Genomic DNA, 27,208 nt, shown 5'->3' with positions numbered 1-27,208 from the left:
CAGAATCTTTTCAGTTCAGAATCATTTTGGGTGGAGGCACCACTCAGAAGTATAACTTTTTTGTGCAAGTAACTCAAGCGGACCACATTAGCAACAATAAGAACCTAGTTCTTGTTTTTAATGTGAATTTAATGTTATACATCTCTGGTTGGGATTACATACGTAACACATAAGTGTCAAAGCAACAAAAATGTCAAAACTGCTCTAGGGGTCTGAATACTTTTTCAGGGCACCATATAGTATATATGAAAGTTTGAAGCAATATAATGACCCCCACAATTTCTGGTCATGAGAACCTTTTATATGTTGAGATAACACCGTCTTTCACCTCATTCAAGTCCACAGCTACAGCACTTCATCCATCTCTTATCATAAAAGCATCCTTTTTCATAATTATATTTCATTTCATTAATGAAAGGTCTGCAATTAGCCAAAACGGAACAATTAAAGAACATGCTGACATTATGTCACATGAGTTTGGTTTAATGTTTTTAAATCACAAGAAATAAATGTTTCACCCCATAAAAGCTCAACACCTAAACATCTTCTACAGTATGTCATCTAAATAAATCAGATAAGTTAGTTTATGGGTTAAATTCTGCATTAATACTACATCTAAAATCTTATCAGCATTGATGATCATAACCATGCGCAGGAAACAAAAACGGAAAAAACAAACATAACCATAAAATTATAAAATTTATCAACATAAATATTTATGTCACTACAAGCAGCAATACAAAACATTTTGTTTGTTCATTCCTCTGTAAGATTCTTAATCTTCTGTTTTGCACTGAGGGTAAATTAAAGGGAAAAGTATAAAACAGGAAACCACAGTTGCATTCCATTTCACACTTCCAGTAGGTTTACACAATCACCCTTCAAACTGAAATCGCTGTATAAACACTGAGAAGGCACCTACCGCAGTTGGTGCTTTATGCTTTTCATGCATGGCTGAAGACCTGAAGCACAATCCACAGAGAAACACACAGAAAGAACTGTTTTCAGAAACAGAAGCTTCCCCTGAGGATAATGTGACATACCAAATAATATCTGGCACCGCAGATAGTCGACTGCCAAAACAATGGAATAACTAAGAGCAGCATAGCTTTACTTTTTAAACAGGAAGAACAAAAACATTTTCTATCACCACACAAAATAAATGAAATGCAAAACAAGACATTTTAGCTTCTTTGCCGGACCTTTTTTCATCCCCTTAAATTGGAGCAAACGTCACTCTCATTCTGAAGTCAGGACCAACTTAAGACTCAATAAAAAGACCCTGTTTCAACATGCTCTCTGATATCATACAGTAGGATTTAACCTTTTCAACACCAGAGCGAGGTTTAAGGTTATACTGTATATCAGCTTGTGTGAACCAGCTCCTCAAGGATTAGAGCATTATGTAAGAATAAAAGCCCAAAAATCCAGGAGATAGACCCTCATCTATGATACAGTATCTGTCACCCAAGAAGTGAACAGCAGGTGTTTGTAGCGAGACAACAAGTAACAAGGCAGTAGATGCAGAACCTGCATTATTTTTTTATAATGAATAAAGGAAGTGGTTCATTGCATGAGTTCCCAGGCAATGGACTCCCACTTTCTTAAAGTGTCACATTGGCTCATATAACACTTTTCCAGAGTCCCAACTATTTGATGTCAAAACGGCCTTGATGACAGTGATCTCTGAAGATCAAGGTTCTTGGCCAAACAATACAACCACATGTAGCTTTTCTGTTTTTATTCTAAAACACAGCTTCATGGAACGAAATGGTGTGCATCCATCCTATTAAGCACCTGAGACCATGCCTGTTCAACAGAAGTCATATCGAATGATGATGGTCAAATCTGTAAAACACGTACAGCAGCTTTTGCACTTTGTTCTTTCACACAACCCTGTGGGAAACATACCAGGGCAACACTGGGAGAGGTTGCAAGGTTGTAAGGGGCAGAACAAGAAGAGTTTCTGAGGTCATGATTACTTCATATAATCCCATGACTTTCTGAAAGAGCAGGGGTGTTAACTCCAGGCTCCTAGTGCAATTCTACTAAGATCAGATCACTTTATTGGCCATATACAATTTCTTGCAGTAGGAATTTAGTAGGAAGTCTTTTCGCATACCCCAGCTTGCTCTCCATGAGACACACAGACAGGGAGAGAAGCTTGGGGTCAGAGCGCAGGGTCAGCCATTGTACAGAACCCCTGGAGCAGTTGGGGTTAAGGGCCTTGCTCAGGGGCCCAACGGAGTAGGATTCCTCTGCCAGCCACAGGATAAGAACAATCAGCCTTCCAGCCACAGGCGCAGATCCTCAGCCACAGAGCTACCACTCTGCCCTGTTCTGCCCTCCTCTGGAATCGCACTCTTTCCATTGTAAATGTTTCCCTTAATGTATCTGGTGAAGCCATTTCTCACTTTTCCACTTGATCAGCTGCTGGTGTTCAACGGCTACCCTGTACTGTATCTCCCAGCTGGGTGCAGAATGATGTGGGTCCCTTCCCCTATGCAAAGCACTATGGGACCCTAAAATGCAATATACACTGTATACATGAAATGAACTAGTTTTTGGTATAGATATCTAGCATATAAAAATGTAGATATCTACCATTTTGTACCATTCTGGCATCCTTTGGTATGAATATGTAACACTATGATAATGTTTCAGTCATAATAGTCTCTGCAGGGAGTACGCCCATACTCCAAACTGGCATTGTCTGTTGTATGCCCATGGCCATGAATCACACACATTCCCAGAAATACTGACGTAAATACCCATACAAATGTCTGAACAGGTGTGGATACATTCAATGCACTAGTTTCTGTAATGCTGATCAACATACAGTACTTCTTCCACTGAATAATCAGTATGTGAATCAACACTAGTCCAAAAGAACCGGACAGAATTCAACAGAATTGAAGCACTGCACCATTACAGTATGCATGCTCTTCTGACAGACAAATATTGATTTAACAGATTTCTTGAACCAGTTTCAGCAGTTAGATGTAGAAGCTGCTATTCTATTGTGTTATTCCGAATTCGAATTCATCCAGATACATACTGTACTATAACCAGCTATTTCACAGGTTTTATAAGAGAGAGAGATATCACTTTATTAGCCATATACAATTTCTTACATTAGGAATTTATCTTTTCACAGACCCCAGCTTGCTCTCCATGAGACACACAGACAAAGAGAGAAGCTGGGGGTCAGAGTGCAGGGTCAGCCATTTATACAACACCCCTGGAGCAGTTGGTGTTAAGGGCCTTGCTCAGGGGCCCAACGGAGTAGGATTCCTCTGCCGGCTGCAGGATTTTAACCGGCAACCTTCCAGCCACAGGCACAGATCCTTAGCCACAGTTCCACTGCTCCACCCTACATACATCACTCTGTAGAACCCGAACTACAAAAGAAGGGCCCATTACATTTCCCAAGTAAAAAGGCATCATTTTGCTGCCATTCCCAAGCAGCCTAATCAGGAATTTGTCTTTGCTGGCAGTGCTCCAGATTAAGACCATTACATTATGTTGAAAAAAATCAGTGGGGCAGGTTGGAAAGACGCTCAGAGCTGGAGACCCAGTGTAAAGCAGGAGTGGAATAATTAATGCAGACTGGCAGATGTGAAGAGCTAATCCAGTTATGCTGCAAAGAGCCTGTTTGGCTTTGTTGAGACCTTTGCATTTCAGTCTTTAGAAATGAGATGAAACCACAATATTTTCTTTCCTCGATGTTCTGAAACATGTAATGAGAGCAGATGCTGTCCCTCTGAATAATCACTGCTGTGCAGAACTGGAGTTTCTGTTTATTGTTTCAAGGTGATAAACACAGAAAATGTATTGCTCTAGCAAAGCAAGAAAGAGAACAAAAGGCAGTTTTATTGTAGCTATTCATTGGCATTCTGAAAACCCCTCAAAGCAGTAAAAATGTTTCAGAACAGCCTTTTGAGAGCATATTATACTCTACCACCCTCAAATTCTTACTAATGCAGTCAAAAGAAATAGTTCTCTAGTTCAGTTCTTTAAGTATTTTAATATACTTAAATACAAAAGTAAACTGAAAGTACATTATTTAGATATGATAAACACATCATTAATAAAGGAATAATCTCCTCATTATATCAGAATTAAACTATTCTCAGCTTCTAAATCCTTCTTATAGACCAGCCTGCCTCAACTATTCTAAGAGAGAAAACCACAACATCATACATACAGTACTGTCTGTATTCACGTGTGGATATAATTGCACAAGGCTCACTTTACCAGACTGTGTGCGTTTAATGAGCAGCTTGTAAGTAAAACCCATTAAGGACCACAATTCCACATGACACACCTGCTACCTCCTCTACCCCTAAATAACTGAATTTCCTTCAATACATTCCCTCAGGAGCGTCTTGGGCTTTATGAACAGTGAATGAGATACACTTGTAAATTGATTACAGTGCAATTTGTGGACTAAAAAAAATCAGGAATTCCCTGATGAATATTCTCAACATCTGCAAATATAGTAGAAATTTCTGCTTCATGCACAGCCATACATGCATATAAACACCATCACCCTCTCCAACTATTTAAGAGCTGCTTTGCTGTGATGTCTTGGTGAAATGGTCAAGTTGCAAATGTGAGAGCTATGAAGCCCATGCTTTCATATTCATTTGCACTTCATTCTTTCCAGGGCCTCTTCAAGCAGGTAATTTAGAATTGTTGTAATCTGGTGAAACCACACAAGTCTTTTCCAAAAATAATCCCAGTGAGTAGCTCACTAGTGTAAGCACTAACAATAGCTTGCAATTTGAAAATGATCACACTTGCACCTGACTGAGGATTTGGATAATACATAAGATGAAATGTATAAATCTGTTTTAAAACTAACATGATAGCAGATTGGAACTTCAGCTACAGTAACACATGGCAGGCTAATGCAGTCTAATAGATTACAAAGTGAGAAGCATAATGAGCAGGAATAAATCTGTCACTCTGATTTTCTGAAATCTGATCTGCTTGTACCATAATCCCAGAAAGATTTCTGTTTGTTTTAGGTTAACTGGCTTTTGTAGACAAGGAACTTGAAAAACTCTTCAACTGTAACCTCAGAGAGTCACTTAAGAAACCTTATAAAAAAACATAAGCATAAGAATACTCTTTAAATTGAATAACTAGAACATAATTATAAAGATTGCTAAACAGTAGTTACTTTGTCTTTGTCCTATTCAATTTATTTGTGCACTTTAAAAGTAATTCTTTGTAATTTCACCTGTGTATTGAATACAAGAGCAGAACAACAGCCTTTCTTTCTTAAAGATGTATTTTCCTGTTTAGCTGTCTGCATGATTCTCTTCAATGGGGTTTAGCATATCAGGAACACAACCTAGTGAAATACAAAAGCAATGAAACAATGACTTTTGTCATTAAATACTATGCTCCATAACTCCTACAGATAATACATTCCACAGCTCTCCCTTTTCATTTCAATTTTCATATCACTTAAATGTAAATCTCTCCAAAAAATCTGGAAACTCACACGTTTATTTAAAGGCAAGAAATAAGCTTTCTATCAGACTTAAATTTTACTGCCCTAGAGGAGATTTCCTGCTCATTATTTATTATTTGCTCTCACCACCATAATTTCTGTTACCCTGTAATTGAATCTGAGAAGGTCTTACTCACATTCCAGGGAAAAGGAACATTTACCCTTTTATTTCTTACGTCTACTTACTGTAAACACTGTAAACAACTAAATGTAAACACCAGAGCTAAAAGTTCTTCTGGCCGAAATCTTTTTTTAGTTACAGTATATTTCAAGAGTTTTAAATGTTTTAGTTGAAAAATACACATCCAGTATGCATATTATTAAAGGCAGTTTTTGGTTACATTGCAATATTTCCATACTGTGCTTTTAGATGTTTAATTCTCTCTGCATATGAAAATAAAAAAAACAAATCTTCACAAACACTCGATGACAGTATCATGAAGTTTACATTTCATATACTGACCTACATATAGTCCTGTGATGGACTGGTGTCCCATTCAGCCACAGTTCTGCCCTGTGCCCTCTGTTTTGTGGGATTGGCTCCAGAACCATAGGAGAATAACTTACCAGGAATAACTGCCTTCCTGATAATCAATGAATGGACCTACATCTAGGATGGCTGAGTCAAAACCAGCCACATTTTAGATGATTATCACATTTCAACTAACTTTACCCTCAGCGTTGATAAACCTGAAGACTCATGAACGTGGGCTAACTCTGGTGGCGAAGGAAGCACTGAGCGCAGCCCTGGCACTTTACGTTGGATGAGCTATGGAGACTGCTAGCAGTTTTAAAAGTGCAGTATTAAATTGCAGTCTCTGTCTACTATGATAATACTGTAGCTTGTTTGAAGCTTGTTAGGCAACACCCCTTTTGCAATTCCTAAGACGAACACCAAATTAGACCTGGCTCTAAAAGTGTCCCCCATTCCTGTGCTATACTGCAAGTGAATGGATAATCACGGAACCTCGCAATTGGGTATCGACTCATGAGACTAGCCATGCTTTATTAAGCCTGTTACACGGCTGTAAAATCCTATAATGCAGAGTAAAAACAGAGCGCAAAAGGGTACAAGGGTGGTACTTACGGTGACAGGACCCAGAAAAGTTGATCCTTTCAGCCTGCAATGTCGTGTAGGAGGAACATCTGTACAAATGCGAGGGTGAGCGCAGAGTGCCAGCGAGCGAGTAAGACGACGTACACGGACAGCTGGAGACAACAACACCCCCTCAGTATTCACCCGTAGCAAAACACTTCCAATTTACATGTCTATAGCCACATCCCCAGGCTCTGTCAGCGGAATGAATGGCAGTGGAGAGAGCTCTCAGCCGGGCCTGTGTCTGACTGCTCCTGTGTGCTGCTGGGGAGAAGGGCTGGGTGGGGGGTGGGAGGGATTTTAGCCCTGGTGCTTGGCTAGGCACCTTGGGAATGTTTATATTCTCTGGTACTCAATCAGTGTGACTTAGGAATTCTCTTTCAGTTGCTGTCTAACCACAGTCAACCTTCTCTGAATGGTTTAAGACTTAATCTCCTTTTCATTTGAGGCTTTTCAGAGCTCCCCAGAGCCTAGCTCGTGTATTAAGCCAGCACAAAATGACCAGTCGGAGAACAAAACCACTACTTTTAATTTTAAAACATAAAATCTTTCAGTAGCACATTTTCAGTTCTTTTTATTCCTTTTGAACCCCGAAAAAGTGGTGCTGTTGTTTTTTCAAATGGAAGGGCCCATGCACTTTCATCGTTCGGTTCACTCAGTGTGCTGTAAGGAACGCGAGAGGCTTTGTTCAGGAGCGCCCTGGGGGTCAGGTGAAAACCATGGGTCGTGCTGTTTGGAAGACCACCACCATGTATTTGTGACCTCAGGGAGGGACAGTGCCTCCCTGGAATAGAAACAGATGAACATGCCTAAAGTTTGTACTTCCTTAACGACATGGGTACGTCTCTCAGAAAACACAGCACATCGAAAATTACACCACTTGTTTGCTCCACAACTGAAAGTCTTGTGGTCATCGTGGAATAAAGTATTTACTTGTGCGTCAATGCTGGAGATCAGTATTTAAGCAATTCCATGCTTCATGTAGAATAGTTGTTGAAATAGGCGTAGTAGTAGGTATACAGTACTGTATATGAGTAGTGGAAAAGGAGCATTTTAATGAAATCACTTAAGACTGCACCCGAGAATGGAAAAGGCATATAATAAAAATGGGGAACATTTTATCTTTGACTTTATGAAGTTACTGGTATTTAATTTTATTACAATGGTCAAAAAAGCTAGCATTTGCAGTTCTCCGAACCTAAACAACAAGAAGTAGGGTCGCCTGGTTAAAAATCGGCGCAGCCTGGGCAAACAAAAGAAAAAAAGAGGAGTTTTTCAGAGCTCCAGCTGATTAAATCACACCTGAGGTCAGCCCTGGCACAATACAGAGCAGAGCGGTTGTTCAACTCATCCAATTAAGCCAATAAAGGGAAGATTACAATTGGTAAATGCTGAGGTGGGACAAAAACCTGGAGCCACACAGGCTGTCCAGGACCAGGATGGGACATCATTACTTTAGATGGGGTGGTGTGGTGGTTTTGTGGCTAAGGATCTGCACCTGATGGTTGATGGTTTGTATCCCGCGGCCGGCAGAGGAATCCTACTCTGTTGGGCCCCTGAGCAAGGCCTTTCACCCCAACTGCTCCAGGGGTGCCGTATAAATGGCTGACCCTGCGCTCTGACCCCAAGCTTCTCTCCCTGTCTGTGTGACTCATGGAGAGCAAGCTGGGGTATGTGAAAAGACAAATTTTGCAAAAAATGCAAACCATTGTATACTGTATGGCTAATAAAGTGATCTATACAGTCTCAGTGGACTGGCCACCATGAGTATCAATCATGCAATGAGTCGGTGACTGTCACATGAAGGTGAAATTGATGATCTTGCCTCCTGAAATCTTGAACGTTTTTTTTTTTAAATTTCCATCTTGCCCAAGCGTACCTCCCTTGTTATTTAGTGCACTTATTTGCTTACTTAATTAGATATTCCTACAATTCCTTTCAATGCAGGTTTCAATGCAGTAATCTGTAAGTTCTGATTTGCTATAATTTTGAAGTAACAGAGATCCTGTTTATTGTTATTTATTGTAATTATTCTTCCCATTTTTAGAGTTTCAAAGTTAACATACTTGTTATCTTTGTAAACTTTGTGCTTCATATTCTTAGTTGTAACTTATTATGTGGTCTTTAAAGCTGGTTAATGTTTTCTAGTTATATAAATCACTTATTTAATTGTTATAAATAGTAAAATACGGTCGTGTGGGGAGTAGATGATAATAGTAGTGAATGCACAAATCGGCATTTGGAGGGGCCCCTTTCTGAGATTTTGCCTAGGGCCCCCAAAATGCAAGAGCAGGTCCTGCAACCTCCCCACAAAAATCTACCTCCAAACATTTGGAAGCGCAATCCAACACATGGCTCTATACAGCTGTGAGGTGTGGAGTCCAATCACACTAAACGGATCAAACACCCTGTGGAAGCCCTGTACCGGTATTCTCCATGTGCAGAGAATTGCCACTGCTTTTCGATATACAGAAGAGAATAATACAATATTGGACACACCTCAACAACAGTGACCAACACTACCACCACAAGGCCCTGCTGACCCAAACTTTGAGCCCCGAGAAGAGCCAGCTCAGCCAGCTGGTCCTGTGGTCCACCGACACCAACCAGCCTCAGAATATCACAGCTACAACAACACGACTCAAAGTCAACCCAATAACAGCACAAGCCAAAGAGCACTACCTTACCCACCGGGCCACACGCAAACACAACGAAAAGCATAAAGCTATAGGACCCTAAAACGGCAATAATACACAATAGCTGAGCATCTAACCAGGGTAAGAGACAGCAAACAGAAATGGACACTAACATAGCACTGAATCAGTGACCACAGTCTGGCCATAGAAACTGAGCAGACCCGTTTGTCCAGAGAGAACAGGCTGTGCACCCACTTGCACTTGCACCATCTGCAAACTGACAGATGATCATATTTTGCGGAAAAACAAACACTATAAATACAAAAAAGCTATAAATGCACTACAGGAAATGCTGAGGCAGAAGGGGCTACTTGGTGACAAGACTTATGTGTTCACACAACATGTACATTTTTTAGGCAACATGGGGATGCAAATACTGTAAAAAGGCAACCAAAATCTTAGAATATACAGTTAATAACACAGAATTGAAATCAAAGGATGTTATGTTAAAACTGTATAACACACTAGTAATGCCTTACATCAGAATTGTGGTCATCGCATTGTAGAAAAGATATTGCAGCCATGGAATCAGTCCAGGGAAGATAAGATCACTTTATTGGCTATATACAATACAATTTCTTGTATTAGGAATTTGTCTTTTTGCATACCCCAGCTTACTCTCCATGAGACACAGAGGCCGGGAGAGAGAAGCTTGGGGTCAGAGTGCAGGGTCAGTCATTTATACAACACCCCTGGAGCAGTTGGGGTTAAGGGCCTTGCTCAGGAGCCCAACGGAGTAGGATTCCTCTGGCGGCTGTGGGATTCAAACTGGCAACCTTCCAGCCACAGGCACAGATCCTTAGCCACAAAACCACCACACCACCCCATCTAAAGTAAGGACGTCCCATCCTGGTCCTGGACAGCCTGTGTGTCTCCAGGTTTTCATCCCACCTCAGCATTGTCCAATTTTAATCTTCCCTTTATTGCTTTAATTGGATGAGTTGAACAACTTCTTACAGCTTTTCAGGTGCTGCTACTTTAAAGAGACCTTGAGAACCCAGAGCAGCTCTGGTCCTCTAGGACCAGGATTGGACACCCCTGCAGGAAGTGGAGGCCTTTTAAATCAACTGAACACAGATCCTGAGCCACAGTGCCACAGCTCCACCCACACAGTGAGTAACCAGGTGCAATCTGGGGTTGAAAGGAGGGTCCTACACTGACAGGGTGAAGAAACACTCTTCAGTCTTGAACAGTATTCAAAATCCACAAAGGCAATGAAAAAGTCAACCCAGAGGATTTCTTCAGAGACTACACCGGAGTGCATCTGTGGGAGTATGTGACAAGCTACCCAGCATGTTTCTGAAGATGATAACCAGGCTGCTTTCACAAAACAGCTGGAAGAGATCCTCAATTCACTATGAACTACTAAACAGGCCAGATGGGCAAAATTAACATTTAGGCACTTAGGCGTATCTGATCCACAGTATAAATGATCTATGAATTTAATACTCCCAAGTGTATTAAGTTTAACCTTTAGAGAGACTTGGAGCCTTTCCTGAGAACATAATTAAATCACTCAAAAACAGATATAAAGCCGTTAACTACCACAGGATAACAGGACTTGCCTGGACAGGATTCACAAACACTTCCTCACAGAAGAACGAGCCATTACGAAGGGAAAGACGTCAGTCGCTGTTTATCACCAGCTGATACGGCTTTTCCTCTTAACTGCTTGGGCACAGATAAATGTTATCAAATCAAGATAAACCCAGGTGTCTAGCCCTGCATGTTGCATTTCCTCATCAGGAGCATTCAAAGTATACAAAAGGCAGTCTAACAGGGTTCACACAAACATTTCTGAAGCTTACAAAGGTAAAGAAAGAGCAGCAACAGATCCAGTAAATGCTTTTTTGTTAATTTCTATCAATCCGCTGTCTACCCGCTTCTTTCAACTCAGGGTCAAGGCAAGCAAGTGCACAAGGTAGGGCACGCCCTGGATGGGACACCAGTCCATCACAGGGGAGACACACACAGCAATCACACCAAGACCAATTAACTACCAGTGTGGTTTCGGACTGTGGGAGGATTTAAGGGCACCCAGAGGAAAATCACACGAACATGAGGAGAACATACAAACTCCACACAGACAGCACCCCAGGTCTGTAATTGAACCCAGGGCCCCAGCACTGCTAACCACTGTGCTGTGCTGCCCCTTAGTTAAATTGCTTCCCTCAAAATATATACTCAATACTCGGACCTTTGGCGAAACGCACAATGTCTCCTGTTCTTGCCATGCTTTGTGGTATCCTGCCCAGCCATGTTCTGTACAGCTGGTTTATCACAAACTGGAGTGTCGGTGGTGAGTTTCTGATTGGAGTGCATATCTTCAGTCATGGAAGAAGTACCTGACTGAATATAGTGAATCTACAGCAAGTGCAAGAGCCAGCTATATTTCTTTGTTATTGAGAATAATCAGAATAATCTCAGACACCTGCTTTCCCCCACCACCCAGATGATAAAGCCTTACAGCCTTGTAAAATGACCTGTCTCATCACGTCTGTGCGAAACCTTTCTGGAGGTTTTGACAGTGAAGTTTGCTCATATCTGGCACCACACTCTTACCTCTTCACATGCCTCTGCAGCACTGCCTCCTTCTGTGGCTGACTCTACCGGTTCTCTTATCACACTTCACACAGACTGCACCTGCATGTCTTATCACACCTCCAGCTTGTTTTATTTCACTCCTGCTTCTCTGCCTTCAGCCCCCTGTGTTTGACCCAACAAATAACCTCTTGTGCAGCACTAGGCATTTTGAAAACAGTAGCAACAAACTAATATGGCTTTAACTCATCTGCATATTTTTCAGACAATAGCTAATTTGCCATTGCTTACCAAAATATAGGAATATACAAGTACAAGTGCAAGTACATTTGTAATTTATTTCAATCAGGCTTTGCACAATTACACAGGACTCGAACTGCTCTTTTTACAATTGCTAATAATCTCCTCACAGCATCTGAAGTGTTAGATTAACTCCCTCAGATATCAGCGATGCACTTGATACTGTGAATAATGACATTACACATACTCAGTTGGATGATTTGTTTGGCTCCTGTTTACTGCCTTTAAATGGTTTTAATCTTATCTTATTAGCCGATTGCAAACATTTAATTTCTCTTGGTGGTTTTAGTTCTGAGGTTGGACTTGTTACATCAGGTGTTCCACAGGGCTCAATACTGGGACCCCTGCTTTTCAATGTTTCCTCAACTTCTAAATACTAAACTTACATAGACGGAACTAATATTTCCATGTGGATAAAACTTACATCTATTTTCACACTTAACCAGACACCGAAGTACTTGTTTTAAGTACTAAGTACCGTATTAAGTACTGATTACACTTCTGTCACAGTATATACAGTAGTAAGATCTTAGACAACATTTCTGTATCTTAATTAAGACTTGAGGTCATGTGATTAGGTTCTTTCCATTAGTTATGTACTAGATAACTTGTTACCTTGTACTAGTTAACCTTGTTAACTGATGGCACCTTGAGCTTGAGGTCCAAAATGAAGAATGATTTTATCCTGGCTTGATTTTGAAACACTGCAGGATTTTGTACAAACTTTATTTTTCCAGATTGGAAATATTACCGGGCTACATCCTGTCTGCATCAATAACTGGAAAACTGGTTCAAATGATAGTATGTTCAAGGATTGATAACTGTAACCCTCTAAACTTCACCTAGCAAGTTACAACATGCAGCATTCAGTAGCCCGAATCCTCTACAGACAGGTGAGCTCATCACCCCTGCCCCCTTGCTTCCTGCCAGTGCTCGAGTTGATTTAAAAGGCCTCCACTTCCTGCAGGGGTGTCCAATCCTGGTCCTAGAGGACCAGAGCTGCTCTGGGTTCTCAAGGTCTCTTTAAAGTAGCAGCACCTGAAAAGCTGTAAGAAGTTGTTCAACTCATCCAGTTAAAGCAATAAAGGGAAGATTACAATTGGTAAATGCTGAGGTGGGACGAAAACCTGGAGACACACAGGCTGTCCAGGACCAGGATGGGACGTCCTTACTTTACATGGTATAGCTGCCCAGTGTGATCTATGAACTCCCCTCCACCCGACCTCGGCTCAGCTGATTCCAGTCTGTTTGTTCCAGCTGCTTGTCTACGTGTCTGCACTCTGTGCTTTTTTTGTTGCTCTGTCCCCAAGCCCTGCAACACCAACCCCAAAAGAAATTAGGGACTCAGCCACAATGCGTGCTTTTAAATCTGTCGCGAAGGCCTACTATTTTAGAGAGGTTTATATGACTACTTCTGTATTTGATTTGTTTCCTTGTCTTTGTAATTTGATTTTGTGCTTCTCATCTATCGCAAAAAGGGATTTGGGGTGATTACTTTTAAAAGATTCTATATAACACGAACATTTGGTGCACCTGACATAGAAAGATCCAACAATAAAATACTTATTTTCATGACAAATATTTCCCAATGGCCCCTTTTTTTTCTGTGAGCGTGAAGTAGGGGGTTAGGAGGTGGTCTGTTAAATAGAACAGAAACTTTTAATCTGATTTTAATGCAACCGTCATAGTGGTATATTGTAAGGTGGCATTGAAGGTCTTGATGTGTCAATTGTACTGATGCTTTACTCTAGAGTGCAACTCTGTCTCCTGACATTATTTATTGGTATGGGACTCAGGTCCACAGTGAGGGAAGGCAGTGGAGGCAGTGGAGGCTTGGAGTGCTGTTATGGACGTGATCAGATCCTTATTACGCTGTACTTCCATTACAGCTTTCTGTATTCATTGAAGGGAGGGAGTAGCACTGTCACAGGGGAGAGACTGGGGTCACAGGGGAGGAACTGGGGTCACAGGGGAGGAACTGGGGTCACAGGGGAGAGACTGGGGTCACAGGGGAGGAACTGGGGTCACAGGGGAGAGACTGGGGTCACAGGGGAGGGACAGGGGAGGGACTGGGGTCACAGGGGAGAGACTGGGGTCACAGGGGAGGGACTGGGGTCACAGGTGAGGGACTGGGGTCACAGGGGAGAGACTGGGGTCACAGGGGAGGGACAGGGGAGGAGCTGGGGTCACAGGGGAGGGACTGGGGTCACAGGGGTCACAGGGGAGGGACTGGGGTCACAGGGGAGGGACTGGGGTCACAGGGGTCACAGGGGTCACAGGGGAGGGACTGGGGTCACAGGGGTCACAGGGGAGGGACTGGGGTCACAGGGGAGGGACTGGGGTCACAGGGGTCACAGGGGAGGGACTGGGGTCACAGGGGTCACAGGGGAGGGACAGGGGAGGGACTGGGGTCACAGGGGAGGGACTGGGGTCACAGGGGAGGGACAGGGGAGGGACTGGGGTCACAGGGGAGGGACTGGGGTCACAGGGGTCACAGGGGAGGGACTGGGGTCACAGGGGAGGGACTGGGGTCACAGGGGTCACAGGGGAGGGACTGGGGTCACAGGGGAGGGACAGGGGAGGGACTGGGGTCACAGGGGAGGGACTGGGGTCACAGGGGAGGGACAGGTGAGGGACTGGGGTCACAGGGGAGGGACTGGGGACACAAGGGAGGGACAGGTGAGGGACTGGGGACACAGGGGAGGGACTGGGAGGGGACTGGGGTCACAGGGAAGGGACTGGGAGGGGACTGGGGTGTGGCATTGTTTGCTCTGTCCTTGCAATATCTGAAATGAATACAAGTTCATAAAGAGTACTTCTCTGTCTGTTACACACAGTTACCACACTTATCAAAGAAAGTGGAATTTTAGTCTAATTATATTGCATGAATACTGTTACCTAATTAGAATGAAGTTCCTGAAGACATGAACTGCTGTTGTATATTAGCAAAAGCCAACAGTTCCCTATTAGCACATTAAGGCAGCAAGCAGCTTTCTCAACCTCAAATACGGGGCATGACTCAGAGAATGTGCACATGGAAATTAGACCAGCAAGCAGATATTTTTGTAAGTATATCTTTCAACCTCTTATCTTTGATTGTGGAATACACCCTTCAATAATATTTGATACAATCCCATGAAATCATCTCCTGAGGTTTAAATGGCAGTCTGCTGCATCAAAGGTGTACAGAGAGGTGTTCCCTCCCACTAACGGTACAATACGCCACACTGGTAACAAAGGGTTTTCAACACAGCACTACGATTCACTTGCAGACAGAAAGAGCGTCTTCCAGTGATAAAAGCTGGAGGCCATTTCCAACAGCAACACAGGAAATCAGATCTCAACTAAGATAGGGATACTGGGTGGAGGACTGATAGAAAGACATTTTTTGTACCATCAAAAAATAACCTGGTCTTCCATCACAAATGTGTTTACAGCAGTGCTGCTACTGCTCTGTGCAACTAGAACCCTCTGTAATGTCTGTCACCTTGTTTAGTATCTGCCACTATTAGGAAGCTGTCATTCACCCAGCCCCTTCCCATCTGTCTTTCCTTCCCACAACGCACCTCGGCGGGCCTCTGGCAACATCACAGGACCCCAGGGAGCTGCAGCAGTTGGCGGTGCTCTTTGTCCGAAGAGCAGAGGCCACATCTGCTGCTGTCCCATCGGAACACACCCGCACTACTCACCCATGTCCAATTTATCAAAAAGAAAAGGTGACCTCCGTGCTCTCTGACATCTTCTTCACAGGCCCCATCATTCATCTCACAACTATCGTGCTAGAAGAAGCTGAGGCCAGTGACTTGGCCAGAGTCAACATTTGGAACAGCAGCTTTTGGACACTGCAATATCTCGCTTCTTTTTTAAATGTGTGTATTGGGAAAGAGTTGGGTTATTTTCACTTTCCGTGGGCAGAATATACATGATGAACAGTTACATTCCTTATTAAAATTCCTTGTATTTCTATACTGTAGCACGTTTCACCCTGGAGGATCCCAAAGTGTTTTACACATAACAGGACTTCATTTCACCCACCTCCGACATGGGTGACGCACGCAAAGACTCACAAAAGCTCAAGCAGGAAAGCAATCGGATTTATCATCAAACATTCTGTTCAAGAACGAGAAGAGCATAATTCCTGCAAAGTCTCTGGTGCGTGTCCAAGTATTAAACAAAAACACAGTTACTTTTCTTAATACCATCAAGGCTTTACAGACACTGAAAAGAAACTTTAAAAGGCTTTATTTTCTTTCACTCCTACACTAGACATAAAGCTGTGCCATTTGGAAGACCTTTGGCCTCTGGGATAATGAAGTCCCAGTATATGGTCTAGAGTGAGGCTGTCCATCCATAAGTAGAGCAGAGTGCACAGGGAGCACCTATGTGCCTGATTCCTGTGCTCAACACATTTTGCCTTAACATGTTGGCAGATGTGAAGATTTGCTGCCTTTGTTTGCACAGCACTACAATTCTCTAAAGCGGCGTACAGGCATAACCGTGTTTTACAAAAACAGTTTCTGCACCAAAAAAACTAAAGAATCTGCATTGATCACACACCACTCAAGTCATTCAGTGTCCCCTTCTATTTTTAATTAATAATTCATTACGTTAGCTCACAGACCGTGCAGCCTGTTAATAATTCACCTGGGTCTCAACAAATCTATTGTTCCAACAAAACTTTCACAACCGTATTTGCCTACCCAAACAGTGCCAACACATTGTTATGAGCAAAGTGTTTCGTTGCAGATCATGCATGCAACGACATTCCAAACGCGTTCTTCTGAATTCAATATATCTCCTCTCATTTCCAGACGGCATTTTAGACATAAAGTGTGCGCTGATTAATATATTCTCTGGGAAGCACTCTGAGACACGCAGTGGTATTTTTAACTAGAACCAATTTAAAAAAGCAATAAACTGTAAATCTAGCATTCGGGAGGCTACGCCCCAATTCTTTTGATCGTATCCTCAAGCAATACTGCAATCTGTTTCTATACCCTGCTGGGGAGCCAGAGAAATGTACCTTCTGGACACTGTTCTGTAACTTCTGAAAGGTATTTGACTAGCACCTAAGGTTTAGAGCAGTGAGTACGTGAGAGAATGTAACTGAAAACAGTTATCAGTTCTCACTGGCATTTCTCTCATTTTTCTAGTGTTCCAGATGAAGGAATGACCATGAGTTCCACGTTTGTATCATGCCACCCCCTATGACCATCAGACAACAAGAAATAAAGTGTCACACACATTTGTAGCACGTACATTTCCAAGTAAGCAGAACCCATTTAGTGCCATATACTGAACTGAAAAAAATAATATTTCATACATTGCAAAAATGAATATAGGCTGTCATACGAGTGATCTTTCTAAATTCCAGACTGTAAATGTCAGCCTCATAAAAAAATGTCAAAGTGTAAAGTCACAGAAGAACGTGAGACTAAAACAAAGAAAAAAGATTCTTGCCTAAATATTCACTTCCACCGCACTCTTAAAGGTTCTGCATGTTTAATGACAAGCTCAGCCAGCTGCAGGCTAACCGGTTAACACAGCAGTGTAAAACTGAAAAGGACGGGTAATATGACAGTATTTTATTCTAAGAGAAATAAAGTGATGGAAAACAAAACATTACCAAAAGAAACACGTTCCAACATAGACTTCGTTAGCAAGAAGGAAGGAAGAGTGTGTATGGCAAGACAAGCAGTCTGTAAGTTTACACAGGCAGGACTAAGGCCTCTTCGGGACAAGCGGACAGAAACATCACCTCTCAGACCGCACCAGGACTCAGTCAGCCAAGCCAAGCACCTGCATAACACCTATCCCACTGTCACATTGTCCTGTCAGCCCTTGTCTGTATTCCCACCGTAGACCTGGAGAACGATATCTCGCTCCTCTGTATACCTGTCTATGGCAGGAATGACAAGTCAACTCGAACTTGAACTTGATGTAGGTCCAAAGACTTTTAAACACAAGACTCTTTTATTTGAGTCGCGATAATAAAACTGCTCTGTTAAGCCTGTTTGTTTGTCTCTGTCCACAAACCCCATCCCTTGCTGTATTAAAAAATTTCATTGCTGAGAGCCACCCCCCGTACTGATCTACACAGTCTGGAAACATTTTTTAAAATATTCACATCAAACAAATTATATTCCATTCTTGTCTTTGATTATGCTGTACTGTACACAGTATATGAAATGTTACAGGACCCATTTAGTTGTGAATTGTGCACAGATACCTTTATGCACAGATACTAATGGGTGGAGGAAACTGAACACTGTTAGTTCCACAGGAGTAAGAGTCTAGTAGCTTCTGTCACACAATATAGTGGAGAAAAACAATTAATTTCCGTCCATTAACAAGCAGTAACCAGCAGAGCAGGAAACAAGCTAACCTCCAGCGCAAGGACAATGTTGATGTAATCTCAATACCTGCCGGTGAAAGAAGACTGTACTCCCCAGTGACACTCACAGTGAATAATCAGGAAATACCAAATTCATGGCTCTCCATTATTATTAACTTCTGCAAGCAGCGACACGGTAGTGTGTTTTTAAAGTAGGAACTTTAATTTATTAAATTACTGCCTTTGCAAGGCAACTTCAAAGGAAAACATTTACTCAACTACAAAAAATGAAAAAAGAAACAGTACTATTAAATTATTTCTAGCAACAAAGTAGGATTTAAACAAAGACAGCTTATTTAAATATGCATGAGTAGTAAAAATGCTATAAAGTAACACTGCTTTGATGGTTTCAAGCAGTTAAAACACATTTTATGGAAAACACAAATAGAAATCCTTAAGAAGACTGCTCTCACCAGCCAGCACAAACAAAAGCACCTGTGACACAGGGTGAAGGTGGGGGTCCTGACTCACTGAGGCCAGGCAGGGCAGGGTGGGAACCTGAGGCCAGAGAGGATGGGACAGCCACATGCGTACTGTAAACCTCTGCCCCTCCCCCTGAGTCCCAAGAGTCAACAACGTTCCTGACAGTTCCCAACTATCCCAGCATGCTCTCCTGGGGCTGACATCACCTGCCCCACTGCCTGTCTGCTCAGTGCCCCATCACTGCCTGATGGGGGCGCTACAATATGTACTGGTACTGGTCTAAAATACGTCAGCAGTGTTGTTTCTCAAATGCCTATGTTAAGACTGAAAGAGATGACCAAACAAGCTGGCAAAAAAAAAAATTGTTCCGTGTGCAACATTTTTCATGAGAAATTCCGGCAGCTGTGAACCTCACACGCAGAAAGCAAGCGGTTCAAGCATGAAAATGTGTTTTACAAACACATTATGCGGGCAAAGCTACTGAGAACCTCTCCTCACCCCCAGCCCTGCCCGTCTCTCCCCCCTCTCTGCCTGCCAGGGAGTGCCACTCCAAACAAAGGCTCACGCTGGAGGGGTGACTCCGATCCGTCATGATAGAGCAGAGGCCCTCCCCGCGCCCTCTCAAGTTCCTCCAAGAACAGCGAAGCAGCGTTTCAGGTAAAAGGGATGACTAATGGGAAAGGGAGGCCAGCACAGGTCCAGGAAATGACTGAAGCCAGAGAGCGGCAAGATTTATGACAAGGGCTGCCAAACGGATAATGTTACCGGAATCCAGCAAATTACAGCTTCTGGACGAGACGGAGAAAAACAAAGTGTCCCTCTTTTAGGAGGTGGGCATGTGTGGGGCACTGCCCCGGGGCAGACAGCTGGGTGAGGAAGCCAGGCTGGCAGGGGAAGGAGACAGGGTTTCCTCCTGGACGTTTCTGACAGTAAACGTGTCGCTTTTAAGAGCCAGCTGCTCGCATGTGACCGTTGACGAGAGAGCACACATCTGTCCCTGCCCCGTGTCAAACATGCTGGGGAATCAGTCCAATAGTGAGGTTATCTGACCCACCAGTTACCGTTGCTCTAATTTCAGTCCAAACGAACTCTGAGATTAGTGATACTGAAAACACCTCATACTGTACCTGACGGAAACACGGGGCTGATCGGGCTTGAGAATTCCTTTATTATTTTTGAAATCATGCAGATAGCTGATACGGCACATTTACGTACTGCATGTCCAGCGTGCATGCTCCCTGCCCGGATGGTTTTAAAAAAGGAATTACATTTCATAACACTGGGACACGAGTTAAGCGCCAACAGGTCATGATGCGTCTGCAAATACAGAACTAAAAATCTTTCACAGTACAGTTCATGAGGCGGGAAGGAAGGCAAAAATGTTGCAGTGCAGATAAGTATTAGTCTAAAATATACCTGGTTTGGTGGCTTTCACATTAAATGTTGCGGAATTTCAAAGAACCTTTTTTTTACCCATTTATGGGGAATATGTTGATCAATTTAGTGATGACACTTAGACACAATACTATAAAATAAGCTCATTAAAACAATTTATTGGCATGCAATGCAACCCAGTCAATGTGTGTAAGAGGACACCAGGCAGCTACCTGTCCTGTTAACCAGCTGTTCCTCCTGAAGGACAACCCACAAAAAAAATTATACTTCAATTTCAAATCATTTTTACTGCTAAAGTGTTTTAAGGACCTAAAATGGGTTTCCCCCGAAGAATTTATTGCGGTTTGCAGTGTGTTCTTAAACAGCAGCCATGAGCTAACATCTTGTGAGATAAAGGTATGATGGGGAAAAGAGGGTAAGAAAAGCGACCTAGCTGTGATTGGGCACTACTTTCATTAAAACACGGTACAGTGAGCACTAAATCATTTGTAAAGTGTCCAGGGATCAGACGTTAATGGAAAGATAGCCCCTTTGATGCAGCAGGTTGAGAATACTGTACTGGCACTTGCCTAAGGGGATTTCTGGCCTTGTTTTCTTCAAAATCCAGAAGGCGTGCTAATGAATCTGCCATTACTATAACATCTGACAGAGACCCGAGTGTTTCAACCACAGGGCATGGGCAGATCATCTTTCAATAAAAAAAAGCTCAGACTACCTTAACCTGTTTCTCACACAATTGACCTATTCAATCTCCATTTACTCAGCGAATTCACCTCACACACGATTTTCTATTGTTAGGGCTGGAACTATCCAACTCTGTGTGCTTTAAGTTCTCCTGACTGTTACACTGCGGTTTGCTGGGACATATACAATAGGTATAAGGGAACAAGTTATAGGTTTATTCCATGCTGAAAAAAAGAAGAAAGAGAACACAACGTTTCGGCCGTGGAGCCTTCTTCAGGTGTGAAGAAGGCTCTTCTTGACACCTGAAGAAGGCTCCACGGCCGAAACGTTGTGTTCTCTTTCTTCTTTTTTTCAGCATGGAATAAACCTATTACTTGTTCCTTTGCAGCCTACGCATGCTGACGCAGCTACCCACCTGAACTACTACCACCTACAGTAGGTATAAATGAGTAGTGGTGAGTAAGAACAGTGGGCAGTGTGCTCCTCAAGAATCCACTAAAAGAAAACATTGGAAACTTTCATCATGTTGCTCCTGTGGATCAGCGGTCAACAAAAAGAGTGAAACAATGGAAATCCATCACCAAAAAAACCCCATAAAACCACTGGAAAGGTGTGAAACGCCTCAGGCAAATTCACTATAGTAAACACTTGTGTGGGATGCCAGTTCATTGCAGGGCTCACATACAGTAGTAACAAACACACACACACCAGAAGCCAGTCAACTCACTAGTCTGTCCTTGGACTGCGGGAGGAAACGGGAGCAGCCGGAGGAAACCCATGCGAACATGGGGAGAACATGCAAACTCCAGAAATTGAACCCAGGGCCCTGCAATGTTAACCACAGCCCCACCATGTTGCCAATGGAGTATTCATGTAGCACCATCGTTTTATTACACCTTTTCTGTTCTGAGTTGAAATAACCAACAGTCAGACCAGCGAGTATGCAATGGTGTAGTGTAGTCTAAAGTTACTGTTACTGAAATCCAGTTTGCACAAAAACAAATCCTGACTACAGTAACTCTTCAGTATTCTCCAGATTGTTATTGGATTGACAATAAACTACAGTGAGGTATTCAATATATATACAGTACCTTGACACACCCATCCCTTCTTCTGCACACACAGTTTGTTCCAGGAACTTGGGTTTGAAACACAAGTTTGCTCTTGAGAATGTGGTTGATGATGTTAACAGAGGCAATAATGTCACTGACGAGGTGGAAAAACGGATTCTTGCAAATATCAGCACGTCACATATTGTGTCTGATATACCGTATCTCGTCAGGTAGACATAGAGTACACAATGGAATGACCAGCTGTCTTAAAATAGGATGTTTAAAAGAATATAAGAGAATATGCAACAAACACCACATATCATGCTTTTATTCTTTAGAATTTGACTTTTTCTCTTTGGAATCAAACTTAAACACCCTGCTTTTCCACACTGCTACATGTTAAAGCACTAAACATTTAATGATGTTTTCATAGATCATGAGGTCAAACAAGTACCAGCATTAGGGAGAGCTACATGCAGTTGTGGTTAGTGCTTAGAGACACCAAACAGTAAGCTACCAGATATTTAGGGTTAGATATTTAAAAATAAGTGTATCAAGAATGGCATTAAATGCCATTATGTTGTGATATTTGTAAGATATATTTATTGGTTTCCTACTTGTCATTCCAACTGCATCTTTATATTGAAAAAACCAACATTAAACCAATGTAAAAATAAGGAAAGGATTATTTGTTTTTTATTTATACTTCATATACAGTATACTGTATGGTATTATCTATACTGATGGAAAAAAGAAATGCAACACCTCCTGCTCCACACTCTGGCCCTCCCGTCTGCGTGGAACAGGCTGAAGAGTGACTCGTCTGTGAAGAGGACCTGATGCCACTGCTGACGAGTCCATCAGCCCCTCTGTGTGGCCCAAGCCTGTCAGGTGTGACGTCTAGGAGGTGTGAGCAGAGGGCCTCTGACAGGTCACCTTTCTCTCAGGCCAGCAGCATGGAGCCTCACTGTCCTGTCACTGAGGCGGGCATTGTGCCTGCTTGCAGTTTCAGCAGCAGTACGGGTGGCAGATCTGAACCGATCTCTCAGAGGGACCAGTCTGACGTGTCGGTCCTGCTCTGGTGTGGTCACTCGAGGGCGACCAGATCATGGACTCTCTGCAGTCGGGACACAGTGGAGCGGCTCACTCCATAGTGTCTGGCAATGCTGGCACATGACAGGCCTGCCTGCAGCATGCTGATGGCCCTCTCCCTTGCTTCTGGTGACATTCCAGGCATTATGGAATGCATAGAAAACTGTGGCCTTTTTCTTGCAGTGACCTAACCTTTGAAGGTTTTAAATGTGACCTGATCAGGCATTGGTCCACCTGGACCTCGTTGGGTAAAAGTGCACCTAACGAGTTTTTGTGTGATTGGCAAGTTGCAATGCCTCACTGCACAAGCTGTATTGCTGGTCAGAGGGCTTAAAACAAATTGACAACTTTTTGTGAAAGTACACAAGTTATACTATAGTTTTCTCATTCCAGAAGATGTTGCGTTTCTTTTTCCCATCAGTATATATTGTATACAGTGGTAGTAGTACCCTAGAAGTTTTAATACATAAAACATCACAAGAATACTTAACGTAGAACAGGTATGCCTCATAATCTGATACCAGGTAATTCCGTATTTTTAACGAAGCCGGCACCAAGGCGATACTGAAATCACTCTGGGCTTTAAAGATGATCTGCCGAAGATATGATCCAGAAATCTGACAGACATTAACCTTGTTTTTGTCATGTGCAGAACAATACAGTGTAACAGGGAATACAGTGAATACGAAACAGGTTTCCCACCCATCGGGGAGAGAAAACTGTCACTATAAACCTGGCAGGAGGCTCCAGAGCTTTAACGGCAAGATCAAAGGCTAATAACCAGGCTTCCAGCAACTTCTCCTCCCAACACCGCCACAGCCTGACTGCTGCTCTGAGCCAGCGCTCAGCCAGGAGGCACGGCTACTGTGCCACATCAAGGGCAGGCTCGGATAGAGGTTCGCTAGGAACAATTACAGCGAGTGTATTGAAAGGCCTGCGGAGTATTTTAGTGACAGTAAACAACCTGCTGGAGAGAGGACGAGGAGGCCAGGACTCCTGAGGAGTGAGGAGTGACCAGGGGGCAGCTGCGGAGGGGGAGGAGGGGAGACGGAGGGAGAGAAGGGGATCCAGTACGGGATTTATGGTGTTTCGGGAGAGGAAGTGACAGCAGGAGTGATTGCGAATTACTGCCAGTGGAGCCTGACTGACCTTGGCTGTCGTCATCCTTCCCTGATTTTTGTAATAAACCTCATTAGGCCTTTCCAGCGCTGCTCAGTGGCTACTGTTTGTATTATTACCGTTGAGCCCACCTGAGGCCGAAAGGGCAGTGTAGCAGAGGAGTGGAAAAGTCTCTGGACTCCTGACTGGCAGGGTGTGGGTTCGAGTCCCTGTTGTGGACAGTGCTGCTGTACCTAGACTGAGGTCCTTTACCCCAGTAGCTCCAGTCCGCCTAACTACAGCACATGGAGGGAGAGTGGAGGATGCTGAGGGGCTCGGCGATGAACTGCTGACTCATCCAGGCTGGGAGGTACTGTAGGAGCTCTTTGCTCATTTAACACCCTGGGAAGCAGGATAAGCTCTGAGCTGTTGTGGCTTGAGTCAGCTGTACCTCCACAATGACAAAACCGCAACAGGCCTCTCTTCCACTGCGTGATCTGCTCTTACAGCGTCTTTATTCGATTATCACTGAGTTCACTGATTATCCCTTGGGGAACCATTAATGTACAGTATGAGTAACACAATAAGTTTCATATTGAGCTACTGTACTAACTAAACCTAAAATTTCTAAACATTAGCAGGTTGTAATATTATATTATCGCAACACCACTGTCTCTGGGAATAATATGCTAATCAAATTTTAAAATCATTCTTTGTAATCCTGTCTTTTATTACTGAAGACTTAAAGACTGTGCTAAATCTTTGGGAACCTCTGTCAAATATACCTGCTGCTGTTTATCAAGATTAATCAAGTTAAGTAAAAACTAGTTCAAATACTGTACATACCTTTCATTCTTGAGAAGCACTATTATGCTAGAATACACTATTTACTGTACAATATTACACAACACTAAAATGTCAAGCAGAGTCTCTATAGGGCACTGACACTGTAAAACTCTTGTGCGTGGATGTACTCCAGTTAGGTGAATCACAAATACAGTTTCTAAATCCAGAGCCCTAATTATATCATTCAAAAGAAAAGACCAACTTGAACCGGGTACAAGAAGATAAGCCATCTGCCTGATTCGCTGCAGTGCAGATACGAGATGAAGTATTTTACAAAGATTCTGATGCTGTACTTGAACATACAGTAGGCATGCCTGTTAAAGGTTGCACTGGCTGAGCCCGTGCAAGACCAGGCGCAATGACTCTGCGGACTAAGATGCGCTTGCATGTGTGTCAGGTGGCAGTGGCCGTACAAGACCAGGCGCAATGACTCTGCGGACTAAGATGCGCTTGCATGTGTGTCAGGTGGCAGTGCCCGAACAAGACCAGGCGCAATGACTCTGCGGACTAAGACGCGCTTGCATGTGTGTCAGGCGGCAGTGCACCGCGAGCCCCACTCCACTCGCGTGCTGCGCTGCTCCGGACTGAGTCATCATCACAATCAGGGCAACGGAGCCCCAGGTGAAATTCGACCTCTACATCGCTGTCAACTTTCCAATTTAATTTTTTACAAGACCACTTCAACTTTAGTACACCCCTTTATCACCCTTTAATAAAGCCAGGCATCAAAGTATAGATAACACCATACAAACGCTCATACTTTTAAATGCGAGCACACCAACCAGAATATTACACAGACTCTCATGATTATTTTACCGTTAAGAATAATACGCAGCGATCGACTGAATGTACTGTATCTGTGATAACTGAACTATGTTAATTTCTTCGTCTTTCAAATGAAATCAGAGGAAGATAAATTACGCAATTCGTTTCCCTTCAACTAAGCACTCACAGAAAACAAGGCGTGAACATACATTACTGTAAACGGTAAACGCAGTTACACTGTGCTTCTCCTCGGATACAAATTACTTGGCGATAGAAATCTGACCAGCACACTTTCTCCGCCCCTCAACTTTTAAACTAGGTTATCACGGTTAATCCTTAATCTGTTTTCGTACTGATATCGTGATTTTTACCTCACTTCAGTAGTAGTGTCGATGAGGATACCAACACACTGTACACTCTACGATTTCCAATATACGGTGTAGTAAAGCAGGGCTAAAGCATCTTAAAATTATGTGTAAACAAAATGAAGCTAACGTAAAACCAGAACAAAAGTATACTACGATAAATTCGCACTGGCATACTTTCTTTACGATGCATTTAAACGGATACGCTTAAAGAGAAAATAAATTACAACTGCGCGTACACGGCCAATACCGGACACATTACAACAACGATGCACATTCTTGCACATGTACCGTCTTAAACTTAATATTTCTGATGTGTATGTGTACCCATGGATTCTAAAAAGAACAATAAACAGCATGTTGTTTTTATCGGAAGGATATGTTTCAAGACTCCTTAAAGTTCGTAACTAAAAGCTTTAAACTGAGCATAAACAAAACCGGTGCCTTACAAATGCTATGGAAACCTAAAACAGCCCAAAGAAAAGTCCCGAAGCGGACCTGAACTTACCCTCTGTGATCCTGACTTGCAAACGGGGTGTTTTTAAACGAATAATAAACGCAGCAAGCGCTTGATTTACAGCTGCCTTAATAACTGCCCTGGTAGTCTCTGTGAGAACAAAAACGTGAAAGAAACTGAAACATTTCCAACTTCAGTGCGTTCACGCTGCCCGCTGGGAAGCCTATCGTTAAGCGACCTCTAGTGGTGAAAAATAAAGAGGCGCTTATTTTGAAGGTACCGTAAAACGTTTCCATTTTTTATTCATTCGGTGCTTTGACTTAGCACACGAATTAAGAACTGATGTCCTTGAAAAGTATGACCAAACATATACTGTATACATAATGTGCGTATACTGCGCTGATCACTGTATATGTGCACCGCAGTGTCCAGAAATTGTGCAGAAGAAAAAAATAAATTAAATCGAGTGTGATGCCGACG

General features: G+C 42.8%; 1 protein-coding gene across 2 annotated transcripts in view; it reads right to left on the bottom strand.

Moving 5' to 3' along the window:
* LOC148675426 (ankyrin repeat domain-containing protein 6-like) overlaps nt 1-26,937 on the bottom strand; it is a 54,376-nt gene extending 27,439 nt beyond the window's left edge. Inside the window, exons 1-2 of one of the 2 annotated variants that reach the window (XM_088626762.1) lie at nt 26,780-26,935; nt 6,612-6,733 (exon numbers count right to left, since the gene is read on the bottom strand). The gene's annotated coding sequence lies outside the window, so the exon portion shown is untranslated. Of the gene's footprint in view, nt 1-6,611; nt 6,734-26,779 lie in introns of both variants that reach the window. The other variant, XM_088626761.1, reaches the window with a different exon arrangement.
* Nucleotides 26,938-27,208: the final 271 nt, after the last annotated feature.

The sequence above is a fragment of the Lepisosteus platostomus genome, chromosome 3 (assembly GCF_059453375.1).
Source record: "Lepisosteus platostomus isolate fLepPlt1 chromosome 3, fLepPlt1.hap1, whole genome shotgun sequence".
Classification (NCBI taxonomy): Eukaryota; Metazoa; Chordata; class Actinopteri; order Semionotiformes; family Lepisosteidae; genus Lepisosteus; species Lepisosteus platostomus.
This window is presented reverse-complemented; position numbering and strand designations above follow the sequence as displayed.